This window comes from Megachile rotundata, chromosome 11, assembly GCF_050947335.1.
Source record: "Megachile rotundata isolate GNS110a chromosome 11, iyMegRotu1, whole genome shotgun sequence".
Taxonomy (NCBI): Eukaryota; Metazoa; Arthropoda; class Insecta; order Hymenoptera; family Megachilidae; genus Megachile; species Megachile rotundata.
Genome location: NC_134993.1, coordinates 14451398 through 14467241, shown reverse-complemented (window position 1 = coordinate 14467241; position 15844 = coordinate 14451398). Strand labels below are relative to the sequence as shown.

Below are 15844 nucleotides of genomic sequence, written 5' to 3'. Positions count from 1 at the left end.
TGTCTCTACCACATGTCTCTTGGATCTTACAAATAATTCAGATGCATACATTGGTTGAATATATATAGTTTCATTTATTTACTATTTATAATAAATGAAAAATTTGTAACATACTCTGCAAATAATAATAAATGAAAACATTGTCACAGACTCTACATATAATAAATGAAAAAATTGTCATATACTCTTCATATAATAAATGAATAATAAATTGTCACACACTCTTCATATAATAAGGGAAAAATTTGTAATATATTCTGCACATAATAAATTAAAAATGTGTCACATATTCTTCACATAATAAATGAATAATAAATTGTCACACACTCTGCATATAATAAGGGAAAAATTTGTCATATACTCAGCATATAATAAATTAAAAATTTGTCACATACTCTTCATATAATAAATGAATAATAAATTGTTACACACTCTGCATATAATAAGTAAAAAATTTGTCATATATTCTGCACATAATAAATTAAAAATTTGTCACATACTCTTCACATAATAAATGAATAATAAATTGTCACACACTCTGCATGTTATAAATGAAAAATTTGTCAAATACTCTTCATATAATAAATTAAAAATTTCTCATATACTCAGCATATAATAAATAAAAACTTTCTCACATACTCTGCATATAATAAACAAAAAATTTGTCATATACTCTGCACATAATAAATGAAATCTCTCTCACATACTCTGCATATAATAAATGAAATCTCTCTCACACACTCCGCAAACAATAAAAACTTCGCCACATACTGAGCACATAACAACTAAAAAATTTGTCACATGTGCCCCTCGCAATTTTACAGAGAACCCAGATCTACTTCATCTATTCCTTACCGTGAAATGTAATTGTTCCCCATTGTGAAAGGTAATTAATGAGTATAAAAGTAAGGATCACGAAGGACATCGAAGACCGATCCGCGTGGTTTCGGTTTGTCAGCGATGTTGACAGCGCGTAGCGTAGCGGGGTTGTCGTGTTGGTCTCGCGCACTAATCAATATGGAGGGGTAGAAGCACTCGAAGTAGGGGATCCCTCGGAGGGGTCTGGTGGTTTTCCGTTTCGCCTGGATCGAAGCGTGGGTCAGGAAAGCAACCCTTCGATTGCGTGTCCGAAACGTAACGCAAGGGAAGGGATGGAAGGAGGAATAAGGGCAGAAGAGGACGACGCGCAGCGTCGTTTTTGCGACGAGCGTCGAGCTGCGAGCGTCGTGTCGGTTCAGTAGGCATCGCGACGTGCTGGCGTCCGTAGCGCGCACTCTCCGGCCCTGACTCGAACTGGGTCAACCCCTCGAACGAGCGCTACTGTTTGCCCCGCGAGACCCGAGGCCAGTTGCGAGGCGCGCGCGCTACCGAACACGCTTTCGTTACTCGCGCCATTCTTCCACATCGGTCACGCGATATTTTATAATCTGAGGTGAACCGACGCTTCTCGACTCGACGCGTTTTGTACTTCGATTACGATACAACGGTATACTTTCTTTTACTTTCTTTGTCACCTGTCTTCCCGCGAATAAATTTGATTCAAACCTGAAACCATTCGAGACGTAGATCGCCAAGATCGTGGGTGGTTCAAAGTACCTTGATGGGTGCCATTGTGAGAAATTTTACTCGAATGTGATCAGTCTGGATCTAAGACACACCCTCGATTTTTCTACTCGAGGTATTTGCTTGATAGTAAAGGAACCAAGGTACAAAATCACACATAAGAGAAGGGAAATAGAAAGTGTCATTTCAGATAGAATTAAAGCGCGATAAAAAATGAAACCAAGTGCCCCTCACGATCCCAGCGATTTCGATAAGAAAAGTAGTCTGTTTCCAGAGACGAAGATTTCACGGTATTAAAAATGATTCACCGGATCCTCCACTTTCGAGCAATCTTTCTGATGGACCGCTGACAAACTACTTTCAATCAGCGAGAGAATACCGCGGTGCATTTTCAGATTGTTTTTCTTCTTTTGTTTCTTCCTGAAAACCGAGATGAAACATTTTGGATTTTTATTTCGCGAACTGTTTTTCTTGCAAGAAGGTTCATGTTCCCTAATTTGAGGATTTTAGTTGAGAAAATAAGAGAGTAAGGGACAAACGTTTACGATAGACGCGACGAAAAGTCAAGACGAGAATCGTAAGCTGTGAAACGGAACAGTCGAGGGTGATTATTGTCAAAGACAAACGGCAAGGCGATCTCGAAGGAATTCTCGCTTCAAAGGACAACCCTCGAGAAATTCCTCGAGTATTCTCTCTTGATCAACGACCGACAAGTGGTCTCGCTTTATGCCCTTCGGAAAACCCTTCTTCGCTTTCCTTGGTGCAAAGTTTTTGGGATTGATACATTTTGCGTTACTTCGCTTTCTGACGTTTCTTATGGTCAAAAGCTTCGTATACTTTATGGACAATAAGATAGGTTGTTTATGTAGTTTATGTGACTCTATTTGACTCCTTTGGATAAGTTTTAGAAAATGTGAATGGGTAGTTTGATGTACTTTGTTAATAACAGAGGTGTCACATATTTAGGTAGACTGAGTTTGATTTGGACTTTCAGTTCACTTTGACTTCTTTCGACAAGTCTTAGACTATGTACTCGTTAGAATAACGAGTAGTTTGATGCACTTCGTTAATAACAGAGGTGTCACATATTTAGATAGACTAGGTTTGATCTGGACTTTCAGTTCACTTTGACTTCTTTCGACAAGTCTTAGAAATTGTGAACGAGTAGCTTGATGTACTTCGTTAATAACAGAGGTGTCACATATTTAGGTACACTCAGTTTGATCTGGACTTTCAGTTCGCTTTGACTTCTTTCGACAAGTTTTAGAAAATGTGAACGAGTACCTTGATGTACTCCATTAATAACAGAAGGTGTCCACATATTTTAATACACTCGATTCAACTTTCTGTTCCTTTTAACTTATTTGCCTTATGATCAAAACCTGAACCTTGATGTATTATATGAACAATAAGTTCGTCCACACATTTTATTCAACCTTGACTTTCATCCTGATGTGTCTTCCGATAAAAACACGAATGGTACCTTAATGAACCTTGATGTTAATGATAGAGGACCATATTGCACTCTATGTGACTCGATTCGACTTTCAGTTCCTTTTGACTCTTGCCTTATGCTCAAAACCTGAACCTTGATGTATTATATAAACAATAAGTTCGTCCACACATTTTACTCAACCTTCATTTTCATCTCGATGTGTCTTCCCATAAAAACACGAAGGTACCTTAATGAACCTTGCTGTTAATGATGGAGGTTCAGATTGTACTCTATGTGACTCGATTCGACTTTCAGTTCCTTTTGACTCTTGCCTTATGCTCAAGACCTAAACCTTGATGTGTTATATGAACAATAAGTTCGTCCATACATTTTACTCAACCTTGACTTTCATCTCGATGTGTCTTCCGATAAAAACACGAAGGTACCTTAATGAACCTTGATGTTATTAATGGTAGATGTCTACATTGCACTCGATTCGACTTTCAGTTCCTTTTGACTCTTGCCTTATGCTCAAAACCTGAACCTTGTTGTATTTCATAAACAATAACTTTGTCCACAAATTTTACTCTATCTCAACTTTCATCCCTGTCCCATCACTCGTCCCATCGCGCCTCATCTTCCCTTCCGATAAGAACACGAACGAGTACCTAAATGTACCTAAATGAGTACCTAAATGTACCCAAATGAGTACCTAAATGTCCCCAACCGTTAAGTCCACATACTTCACGCGATTCGCCTTCTCACCACGATCAAGTTTACTAATGATAATTCCGTCGAAAAGAGCCGGATTTAATTAAACACTCGAGTAATTATTCCGCGGAAGTCAGGGACGAAATACGATTTGAAGGAAAAAAGAGGGTCAACTCGGTGAAAAGAAGTTTCCGTCCTTGGTAGCGGAGGAGTCCTCGAGGCTCGAATAGCCGCAACATTCGACCAGCACTTCAGAATTCTTTGAAACAACCCCCCAGTCCATCGTGAAACAACTCGGCTCGTCTTTCTCGTCTTCTTCACCCCGAGCTAAATACTAACGACTCTCTCCTTGCGGGCTCTGCTTTGCTGAAAAAGCAAGTTCAACTCGCGTCCTTGACCTGGTCGCGTGTTTAAGATCCCGGATCGAGCACGGATTAAACTCTGCTTTTCGTACCTTTCTCTCCTTTCATTTTACACGGTTTTTCTTCGATTTTTACCGGGGGGACTATGGGCGTTTGTTAGAATAACGATGTTCGTTTGTTGGATTGTGGACTGAAACAATCACATGTGGACTGTTAGAGAAGAGTTGCAAACTTCATTGCTTACGGGGAATATAATGCAGTCTTTCACAGATCATGTAGGTGTTTAGGCATTCAAGAAAATTGTATAAATTGTTAATTTAGTACTGTTATATATTACATATATATTTAGAATTTAGCAAGGAATATTAACAACAAATATGTACAGTATGTATCACAAATTTTATTAAATGTTTATATATTTTTGAGAGGCAGTCTGAATGATCCCTCAGAAGAAGGACCTAATCCTTCAGTTCTCATAAGGAAATTTCTTCAAAACGGTTCTGTAAAATATTTCATTAAGTGTCCACATTTGAGAGGCAGGCTAAAGGTCATCTGAATGTTCCCTCAGAAGAAGGACCTAATCCTTCAGTTCTCATAAGGAAATTTCTTCAAAACAGTTCTGTAAAATATTTCATTAAGTGTCCACATTTGAGAGGCAGGCTAAAGGTCATCTGAATGTTCCCTCAGAAGAGTGACCTAATCCTTCAGTTCTCATAAGGAAATTTCTTCAAAACGATTCTGTAGAATATTTCATTAAGTGTCCACATACTTTCGATAGGTAAGCTTTATGTTTTCGAAGGTCATCTCAATGTTCCCTCAGAAAAATGACCTAATCCTTCAGTTCTCATAAGGAAATTTCCCTAAAGCGATTCTGTAGAATATTTCATTAAGTGTCCACATACTTTCGATTGGCAAGCTCTATGTTTTCGAAGGTCATCTCAATGTTCCCTCAGAAGAATGACCAGATCCTTCAGTTCCCATAAGAAAATTTCCCTAAAACGATTCTGTAGAATATTTCATTAAGTGTCCACATATTTTTGATTGGCCAACTCTATGTGCTTGAAGGTCATCTCAATGTTCCCTCAGAAAAATGACCTAATCCTTCAGTTCTCATAAGGAAATTTCCCTAAAACGATTCTGTAGAATATTTCATTAAGTGTCCACATACTTTCGATAGCCCGACTCTATGTTCTCGAAGGTCATCACAATGTTCCCTCAGAAAAATAACCACATCCTTCAGATCCCATAAGAAAATTTCCCTAAAACGATTCCGAAGAATCCACAGCTTTCCATATAACATCCACAGCTTTAGAATATCTCCACCTCTCTCCAGAATATCTTATTTTCGCAAATAAATCCTTGCTCAAGCAGAATTTGAATATCGACGGGATTGCAGCGTTCCGAATGAATGCAACCCGTTGGAGATGAGATGGATCGTCGAGGACGTCTTGATGAGTAGCAAGAACGTTTCGCCGCGGAATTCCGCGCAAAAAGTGTGGAACAAGCTAAAGATGAACAGTGGGGATTCGAGGGGCGTCGCGGTTCACCCTCGACACGATTAAATAATCCGTGTGGTGATTCGCGAGCTATGACGTTGTGCCGAGTGTTTTTGTGACGTGTTTTCGATAAGCGGAGTATCTGTCGCCGAGATCGTCGCAGGTGAGTTACTTTCTCGATCTTGAATCTAGGAAATTTGGGTAGTCCGTTTCCGCTCTGTTTCCCTTGATTTTTAGAGTTCCGAGGTTGTTTGCACGCTGGGCGAGCGGGAATTCAGATGGAAAATTAATTGACGCTCAAAGGGAACCCTCGAGACATTCGATTATCGATTTCTTTTGTACCGGTTATCGGGAGTTGAATAAAACGACAACCGGGAACTTATACTACGATAAATTCGAATTGAATCTTTGCAATTTTTTTTTCTCAGGAATGATTAACATGTAAGGATTAATCCCTTATTTAAGGATTAACTCCTTATGGTATGATTCACGTAGCAGATGGGTCAGAGTGCACTTACTGCAAATTTGACAAATTTCTAGGTTCAACTTCTCTTACAATATTGTGACGCACACGTGACACACACGCGACGCACCTTCTATTCATCCTTGACGCACCATTGACACACCCTTGACATACCCTTGACGCACCCCTAATGCACCCTTGACGCACCTCCAACGCATTCTTAACGCACCCTTGGACGCACCTATGACGCACCTCCAACGCATCCTTAACCCACCCTTGACGCACCTCTGACGCACCCCTAATGCACCCTTGACGCACCTCCAACGCACCCTTGACGCACCATTGACGCAGCTATGACGCACCTCCAACGCACCATTGACGCAGCTATGACGCACCTCCAACGCACCGTTGACGCACCTATGACGCACCGTTGACGCACCTATGACGCACCTCCAACGCACCTATGACGCACCTCCAACGCATCCTTAACGCACCCTTGACGCACCTATGACGCACCTCCAACGTATCCTTAACTCACGCTTGACGCACCTCTGACGCACCCCTAATGCACCCTTGACGCACCTCCAACGCATCCTTAACGCACCCTTGACGCACCTATGACGCACCTCCAACGCATTCTTAACGCACCATTGACGCACGTGTGACGCACCTCTAATGCATCTTTGACGCACCCTTGACGCACCTATGATGTACCCTGTCGTACTCTTGACGCACCTTTGACGTACCTCCTATTCATCCTTGACGCACCCTTGACATATCCTTAACGCACCTCTGACGCACCTCCTATTCATCCTTGACGCACCTTCAACGCATCCTTGACGCATCCTTGACGCACCTCTAACTGATAGTATTAACCCCTTATTTAAGAATTAACCCCTTGCAGCACGATTCACATATCAGATAAATTAGACAGCACTCACTACCCATTGCTGCAGTATTCAAACAAAGAAAATTAAAATAAATTTCATATTCAGCGATTCTAAATTATAATTGTACCTAAACCAGGTTATTGTATATTACTTCATTCATATGTGATATTCATATACGACGTATATGACCTCATTCATGTGACCCTTCATTTGACCTCATTCGAGTCACATTTGAACTGCAACTCCAACTCCACGCAAGCCAAGAGTTAATATTCTGCAGCAACTTTCAAGTTTCTTAATGGTTAGCTGAAAACTTGTCTTAATTGACGGTAAATTATGAGCATCAGCCAGAAAGTTGTAGTAGAGTCATTTTATTCAAAATCGAACGCGTAACAAATCACGACGACCCGAAAGAATCTATGGGACGATTGCCTCGTAAAAAGAAAGAAAGAAGAAGAAAAGTAGAAACTCTGCCTATTCTTGAATAGTACGGCGAAAATTTACTGCGATTACGACGGCTCATTTTCGAGTTTTCCCGGATGGGAAGCCTGCTCGTAAATTGGCCCACCCCTGGGACCCTGGAATTTCTTCGAACAACAACGATAAAGGGAGACCTGGCTCTCAACGTCGTCTTATCGAATTTCCTTTCTTCCTGCGACACCTGCAGGAATTTCATTACGTTCCGACACTGTTCTATCCTCTGTTTTGTCTGCTGAAATTTCGACTGTTTTTTCGAATGTCTTCTGCATGGAAACTTGTATGAGTTCATACTTTAACCCCTTGCAATTTGACGAGTCAGATTCGTAACTTACGGTTCAGATATCTCTTACTGGACTTCAAATATCTCCGACTTGAATACGTTTCAATTTGAAGTTCAATTATAATTAGCGTAGTATAATTATAATTAGTCAAGTATAGAAATTGGGCTGAGGAGACGATCTCGTTGTCGAGCTCTAGCGAGAACGGAGTGTTGCGACGACATCTAGCGTCAAAAGAGTGATTTAAAAATTTCATTGAGTCTTGCTAATTTGTATAGTCAATGAACATAGTCTAAGACCGCTGTACAGTCACAATATTTTAATTTTCTTTATTGATTTCTACCCTTTGCACTCAAAGAATTTGACTGTTTACGAACAGCAACTTTAAAACTCAGTTAAAAAGGTAAATGAATTTTCTTGAGGTTATTATTTCTTTACTAATAATTTTCACTATTCGTTTTACTATGTTTATTCATCACACGTGTCATGTTATAGAATCTTATTTAAAATTATTGTATTAAATAAAATGTTGACTGTGAGTCACCTCTCGAGCGCAAAGGGTTAATACAGTTAATAGTAACTTCTGACAAATTAATAATAGAAATGGTTAATAGTGATTTTCCTAATATTTGTCGTTACGTTTCAGAGTGTTCATGTTCCTGAATCCCTCGATCAGTGCGCGAGATCAGTGATCGTGTAGTTGCGTGTGAGAAGCGATCGAAGCAAAGTGTCCTCGAAGAAGTGTGTCCTCGGCATGAAGGGTGAGTCTTTGAAATTCTATACTCTTGCTGACGTTTTCGTAAACACGTCTCCATCACCTTCGACTTTTAACGATCCATCTTACCCAATTCAAACATCGCAACTTAATAACAGGAACCGAAATTGAAAAATGTAAATTCAGTGCGAAAGCTTTTTCGACAAAACCACTGTTTTGCATAACCTAATTAGTCGGTGAGCTGTTCGGAATTAAAATTGCGGCCTTCGAATTCCCTGGAGCCTTTGACCTTCGACCTTTCCGGGGCAAGAAGTTTCCAGAATGGCGTCCGTTGTTGCGCCATCTGGCGTCGGTCCTACGAATTATCATCGTAATTTCGGTATTTGGGTCATTTTCGGAACCTCACGAAATTCTGGGGAGTACTTTAACTCCCGAATTCTGGAAAGATTCGAGTGCTTGACCGAGTTATCTAAATTCGATAAAAATTGCTCTCAGTTCCTATAAGAAACTGGTGATTCATCCTGGTACGGGCTCGTGATAATCCATTAGAGTTTCCGACCGAAGCGATTAATCGTCGGATTAATCCTTCGTGGCGATCAAAGAGCAACACTCAATTTTTAAACCGTCAGATGTCGTTGTAACACTCCCTTCTCGCAAGTGCTCCCCAACGAGTTCCTCTCCTCACATTTCTTTTCGATCAAACGAAAATCGATTCGTACAAAAAGAATTTAAAGGACGTAACGAGCGTTAATTAACGTCGAGATCGTTGAACCCTGAATTAATAGGAAGTTAATTGTAGAGGGCGCAGAATGTGTTTTTCCCACCGTGCCCGTCGTGCAAATATTTGCCACGGCTTCTCTTTGAAACACCGGTTGTTTAAGCTTCCTTTTTTGTGTATTTACTGTACGAAATTAAAATTCCATCTCAGCGTTGCGCCGGGTGGCGATGTTCGAGCCGGAAAATTTTGCCGCCTCTTCTTCGCCTCGGCGACTCGAGGCTGGTTTCTATGGGAAATGAATATGGCAGACCGAGCAATTAGCAACGAAAACGACGGGCAAAGCAAAGGTTAGGCCACTTTATGCTTATTCTCGAAAGCTTCGCGATTTTTTGATGTAAGGTCAAATTTTTTAATCCCTTGACATCACCTGTCTATATCCAGTGACACAATTATATAACAGAAATAATTGATATTTGCTTCGGGATTAAATTTCGAGTACTAGTTAGCAACTTGTCAAAAATTGCTGAACCGAAGAAATTTTACTAATAAGACGTAATTATCAATTTCGTCCGGGGGGAGATTGTATCGAGGTTTCGTATAAAACGGAGTGGAGATTTTCTCCGGCAAGTTGCAGAAAGTTTCGAATTTTCCGAAAGTTCTGATGCGATTTTCAGCACTCGAAAGTTTTCGAATTCATTAGTCGGTGTAAAATTATTCGTCGCTTAACGGGTAGGAAATCAGGCTGGAAGCGCAGCTGTACACGAGACACGGGTCCCGTTAATTTAATATTTATGGCGGAAGCGAGGAAAATCAGAGTCGAAGAATCGTAAAACGGAATCGATGTCGAGAGAACAATGTCCATACAACAGACTATTAAATAAAGGGTGGTCCAGAAGCGAATAAATGAGAGGTAAACACGAGCGTCGCCAAATATTTGAGGCGTTTTTCGCCGTCGAGTTTGCCAACGTGAAAAGAAAACCGACGTATGAAAACAAACAAACAAGAAGCGGAAAAGCGAGTAAAGGGAAAAATGATAGAAACAGGGTCGTCGAGAGAAGTGTGAAGATGAAGTTCACGCTTCCTCGAGTACTCAACATCGAATACTCGTCTCGAGAACAGGGGAGAGACAGGATGACGCTTTCGTTGTTTAACAAAGGACTACCAAGTTATGCAATAATTAGCGCATCTGAAAGCGGTTTGGGCTTCGCTTTGCAAATTTCCCGGTAATTTGCGCGATATCGAACCCCTTCGAGGAATTCAAATTCCATCGGTTTGGAATTAAGATGGTTATTGCAACAATTAGAAGTCCTATCTCTTAATTTTACGCAGAAAAATTGCAGCGTGAAATCAGAGGGTCAGGAACATAATCGTATTAAACGTATCAAGAGGAACGTTAATCTATTCGGATGAATTATAACCAGCTATCGGACGGAAAGAGCGAAGTTGACGTTTGAGAAATTACCTCCAAAAACGTCGATCTCCCCTAAATAGGATTAATTAATTAACGTCCACGAATCGCACTTGATACATCGATCGAATAACCGATTTCAGCGGGTTAATTCGACAATAAATATTTAGAATTAAAAGTGCAAACCCAGAGGGAAATGAAAGAAATTTATGCGTCTCACGATCCATCTATTTAATTTCGTGATTATCTTCTTCGATTGGTGAGAATTTAAAACTGCGATCAACACGTTTTAAACGAAATTGCTCGTTGTTTGTAATTGGCAATTTTGAATATCGACGAAACGTTTACGTAATCACTCGTGCTTCGAGCTTTAAATTGATATGCTACAAGCGTCGTTCCGCGACACTTTTATGTCACGAAATCGCGTTAGACTTTCGATGCGAAATTGGCCATTTGTTATGCAACAACCTAATAAATGACAGAGGAACGCGCTTTTGCGCGTTCCATTTTCGAAGGCTGAATCGATCGATGTCCCGATGAAAATTCCAGGTCCGAAGCACGCCGGGAAACCGTGGAACGTTTCGAGCAATGCATCGCGGTTCTCGGGTGAACCGAGACGAACGTTAACCGGTAAATAATCGATCGATCGTCGGAATCGGCGACAAAGTTGACGAGGCGAGATCGCGTGCTCCAAGTTATGCAACACCTAGTCGAGGTCATCGATGACCCGAAACGCTTCGGATCGTTCCAACGCGCTTAGACTGCTTCGAATTCCCATTTCCTCCTACGAACTTTAACATAATTTATGTACCTGCTTACGGCAGATTTAGGTTATTCTACGATCGCTTAACTTCACTTACACGGTTTAACTTCGACTCGACAGGTTAATTCGTTAACTTCGCTCAAAGTAATTTGCCGTACGTTAGCCATTATCTGCTTAATGGCGTGCAATTGCACTTGTTCATCTTTTATGTTAGCGTCTGTCTTGAAGTTTCTGAAGGGTGATTGACGCTAAACAAGATGGCCGCCAATTATCAAAATGGCCGTCAACAAGATGGCCGTAATTAAACAAAATGTCGGGTCAATAAGATGGCTGTAACTAAACAAAATGTCGGTCCAACAAGATGGCCGTAATTAAACAAAATGTTGGGTCAACAAGATGGCCGCTAATGAACAAATTGCCGGTTCAATAAGATGGCTGTAACTAAACAAAATGTCGGTCCAATAAGATGGCCGTAATTAAATAAAATGCTGGGTCAACAAGATGGCCGTCAATGAACAAATTGCCGGTTCAATAAGATGGCTGTAATTAAACAAAATGTCGGTCCAACAAGATGACCGTAATTAAACAAAATGTCGGTCCAACAAGATGACCGTAATTAAACAAAATGTCGGTCCAACAAGATGGCAGTAAATAAACAAAATGTCGGTCCAACAAGATGGCAGTAAATAAAGAAAACATCAGATCAACAAGATGGCAGTAAATAAAAAGAAAGGCCCGTCAACAAGATGTCAGTAAACAAAGAAAATGTCCGTCAATTGCGACTCCAAGTCAGCTACCAGCACCGTGGAAGCTCGAAAGAATGCGAGTATTAAATTCCCCGTGATTCGATGGAACGTTATTTAATCTGGATTCATTGTCCACCATCCAGAGCTACCATCAAAGATCAACAAACATGCACGGTAATCGATCGAATTAGTTTCCCAAAATAGATTTCATTGTTCACTGTTCCCCGTCCCCTCGAATCCGATAAATTCGAGGCAAACTCGTCGCCGGCGACACAGTATGTACGGTTAATCACCGGAACGCTGGTTTAACCTATTGTTCGCGCAAAGTGCCCATCAATCGGGAATATTTTCAGACCTGGTACACGCGGTCACTTCTCGCTTCCCATTAACGGAAATTATATCGTGACATCGATATTAATGGCCGAGACGGCTTAGTCGTTTATTTAGAAAATATCGGAATCGAGAGACGTTTGCATAGGTTGTCGCGAAATGTTCGAATCTGACAAATTTCTGGGTTTAACTTGTTTTGCTATATCGTGACGCACGCGTGACACACTCGCGACGCACTGTTAAGGCATCTGACGCACTCGTGACGCACCCTTAAGGCATCTGACGCACTCTCAAGGCATTTGACGCACTCGCGACGCACCCTTAAGGCATCCGACGCACTCGTGACGCACCCTTAAGGCGTCCGACGCACTCGAGACGCACTCTTCAGGCATCCGACGCACTCGTGACGCACTCTTAAGCCATCCGACGCACTCGTGACGCACCCTTAAGGCATCCGACGCACTCGTGACGCACTCTCAAGACATTTGACGCACTCGTGACGCACCCTCAAGCCATCTGACGCATTCGTGACGCACCCTTAAGCCATCTGACGCATTCGTGATGCACCCTTAAGGCATCTGACGCACTCGTGAAGCACTAGAGTTGAAGTCGTGACGCACTCGCGACGCACTCTTATTGCATCTCTGACGCACCCATGACGCACTGGAGTTGAAGTCGCGACGCACTCTTAGGGCGTCTGTGACGCACTCATGACGCACTAGAGTTGAAGTCGTGGCGCACTCGTGACGCATCCTTATTGCATTTCTGACGCACCCATGACGCACTAGAGTTGAAGTCGTGACGCATTCGCGACGCACTCTTAAGGCATCTCTGACGCACCCATGACGCACTCATGTCATATTCAAGATGAAGTCGTAGCACTCTTAATGCATCTCTGACGCACCCATGACGCACTCGAATACATAACTATTGAAATGAAACTCATATTTTCACCCAGATTGAATTTCGAGTTTGAACCTATCAATCTCCATTTCCAAAATGTCCTTAAAATTTGAACATTATTCATCTTAAAATTATAATAATTAACAGTATTTGTATCCATCGCGTTAACTGCCATCGATAATATGTAAAATGCGCGTTGAATCGTTGAATGACGACAAATTCCGAGGGTTCAGTGAATAACCGAGAAAGGTGTCCCAGAATTTGAGCGGAGTGCAGTTAATTTGTAAAAGTGTCCGCAAATTCCCGGTCCGACAAACCGAATTTCCACGCGACAATGAAGCAGCGAGTCGAAGAATCCGGAGGGCAAAAAGGGGGCAAGCGATCGTGGTAATTGAAAGCGTAGAAGTAGATAATCCGGTGGTTGTCGGCGCGAGGGAGAGACAGAAAGAGAGGAAGGGAAGCAAACACTTCTCCGCTCGCGGCTTCTTCCCGAGGGTCTACGCTTGTTCAGCGTGTCGAGGGGCGTTTGAACGCGCCTCCACCTCATGACTTATGGATCCGCGTTACACTTGGCCGATCAGCTTCTAGCCGCCCGTCACTTTCCGCTTCTGGTTTCGTCTTTTCTCCGACACGATTTACTTTGTTTGCGAGCTGTTTGTCGCCGTTGCACTTACCACGCTACCATCAATTTATCAATTCTTCCTTTCTGAGGTTACATGCCTCAGTCAGCTTAGGACCCGTTCCATCCGATTTTCACGCGTGTCATTTCGATGCTGTCTTCCCTGCTTTTCACTCGGAGGAAATATTTGAGAAATGTCTGTCGGGACAATCGAAGAGGATGAATTATGAGATAAACTACTTTAGCTTGTCTTAGAGAAATGTACAGAGTTATCTCAGATTTCATTTTCTACATTTTAATCAGTTTATCACATTCGATAAGTAGGTACGCAGGTGAAGTGTAGCTTTCACTGAACTAATTTATAATTTCAAATACGCAATGCAACAATTAAACCTCGATTAGTTGGTTAGAGGTACTTTCTTACCGAGTTTCGCTCTCGGAGAGTATATAAAAAGAAAACGGCTGACTCGCAGAGTTCGAGCGCATCCCTGCGCGTCGTTCTGTGAACCCCGTAGTCTGTGAACCCCTGCAATCATATCTGTCGCCATTTCCTCGCCAGTTTCATTTACTTTATACTTCCGTTTATTTACCATATACATTCTCATTTTAGTGGAGTAGTTTCAGATGACCCCCGTTTGCATTTACGAGTTTAATCTCTACCAGAGACTTGCAAACTTATCAAAGTTGATAGGAGTCACACTAGATCGATATAACATCAAAGTCACAGATAATTGCAGTAGCATTTACTCAAATTCGCGAGCCATTGTACGCGAAGAACTCGATTATCTCCCAAGGATTGTAGCTCTGATGCGATAGGGGATTGGCAGGAGAATCAGCCAATCGTAATAACGGCAGACGCCTGGGAGCGAACTAATAAACCGGGGGACCTGATTATAAAGTTCAATGCGACCGTTCCGAACCGTTACACCTACGGATGGAATCAGCCCACGGGTCGTATATCACCTGGCCAGCGTTTCACAGCCGAGATAGGGAAAGGAAATAAGGCGGATAAAGAATGAAGGGCTTTCTCGAACATTATGCGGGGTCTTCGCTTAATTTGATTTGCAGATAAAACAAAAATAAAAAGAGGGTCTTCGCGAGACTCACAGGATGGAAGGAACTTTCCTTGGAGAACCTTTACATTTTGCTATTGTTAAGGGGTTGAAATGAGATACGCGTGGATGTCAGAGTAATTGTATTTATAAAGAAAATTCAAACGGTGAAGAACTGTTGAAGAAATCGGTGATCATGGGTGCATAGTTAATGGCAGTACGTGCATCTACAGGGTGTCTCACAACTGGGGTTCCAGAATAAGATGCCCCTCATTTCAGACGCTAGTTTTGAGACACCCTGTATAACAGGAGTACTCTTAGACCCTAAAAAATAACTGGAAAGGTGTCTTCCAAAAAACAGTATGTAAGTATGGTCAGTAAGTAAGTAAGTATGGTCAGTGCTTTAATTTGAACAGTTTGAAATATTATTTATAATTGAAAGGGAGACGTTGGTAATTTTATAGAAAGTTAGAAGCGTTGGGATCGAAAGCATTGGCAAACGGTGGCACAATCGGTCTAATTTGATTCGCGAAGAAAACACGTTTCGCTGTGTAAAGCGAGACGCGTTTACTTACCGCGGCGCCTGCTTTCAGCCGGCTAATTGGAAATTATGTAACGTCGCAGCCATGACATCGTGTTCCCGGCAAAGAAACGTAGGAATAGCGCTGCCTCGTTTTCCTGTCTGTCCTTTTGTTTCTTTATCTCGTGCTCTCGTCGCGACGCTTTGACTAACAGACAAGACTTATTGCGGATGGTAATCAACTTTAACGATGAATTTCTTGTTACGTATTGTTTTATGACAATCGCATTACCCGTTGGAACGTATCTCTGCTTTCCACGGATTTAATTAACGTCGCGAATTATTAGCGGAGACTGAAGATTTTTGAAATTTGCGTTAACGTAGGTTGTTGG

At 41.6% G+C, this 15844-nt stretch overlaps 1 protein-coding gene across 4 annotated transcripts in view; it reads left to right on the top strand.

The window, feature by feature from the left end:
- LOC100876498 (uncharacterized) overlaps window positions 1-15844 on the top strand; it is a 118565-nt gene that overhangs the window by 18297 nt on the left and 84424 nt on the right. Inside the window, exons 1-3 of one of the 4 annotated variants that reach the window (XM_076536936.1) lie at window positions 1236-1486; window positions 5468-5730; window positions 8325-8439. The gene's annotated coding sequence lies outside the window, so the exon portion shown is untranslated. Of the gene's footprint in view, window positions 1-1235; window positions 5731-8324; window positions 8440-15844 lie in introns of those variants that run through there. The other 3 variants (XM_012298984.2, XM_076536935.1, XM_076536937.1) reach the window with 3 other exon arrangements.